Genomic DNA, 666 nt, shown 5'->3' with positions numbered 1-666 from the left:
AATAATAATAAAGTATTTTGGAATAAACCTGACCAAAGACATTAAAGAGCTCTACAATGAAAATTTTAAATCATTAAAGAGATTGAAGAAGACATCAGAAGATGGAAGGACCTCCCATGCTCACGGATTGGAAGAATTAATATTGCAAAAATGACCATCGTACCAAAAGCCATTTGTAGATTCAATGCAATGTCAATCAAAATCCCCATGACATTTTTTACAGAATTGGCAAAAACCATCCTAAGATTCTAATGGAAGCATAAAAGACCTCAGATAGCCAAAACAACCCTGAGCACTAAGAGCAATGCCAGGGGGATTACTATACCGGATTTTAAGCTGTATTACAGAGCTATAGTCATAAAACAACATGGTACTGGCACAAAAATAGGCCCATAGATCAATGGAACAAAATTGAAGACCCAAATATGAGTAAATGCAATTTCAGCCACCTGATATTTGACAAAAGGGCCAAGAATATTCACTGGAGGAAAGACAGCATGTTCAGCAAATGGTGCTGGCAAAACTGGATCTCGACCCATAGAAGAATGAAACTAAACCCCTGTCTTTCACCCTGAACAAAAGTCAGATCCACATGGCTCAAAGACCTCAATATAAAGCCTGAAACTCTGAAACTGTTAGAAGAAAACATTGGGAAAAACCTACAAG

Source organism: Nannospalax galili, unplaced genomic scaffold (assembly GCF_000622305.1).
Source record: "Nannospalax galili isolate Female #2095 unplaced genomic scaffold, S.galili_v1.0 scaffold72, whole genome shotgun sequence".
Lineage (NCBI taxonomy): Eukaryota > Metazoa > Chordata > Mammalia > Rodentia > Spalacidae > Nannospalax > Nannospalax galili.
The sequence above is the reverse complement of the archived record's forward strand: the minus strand, read 5'-3'. Positions refer to the sequence as shown.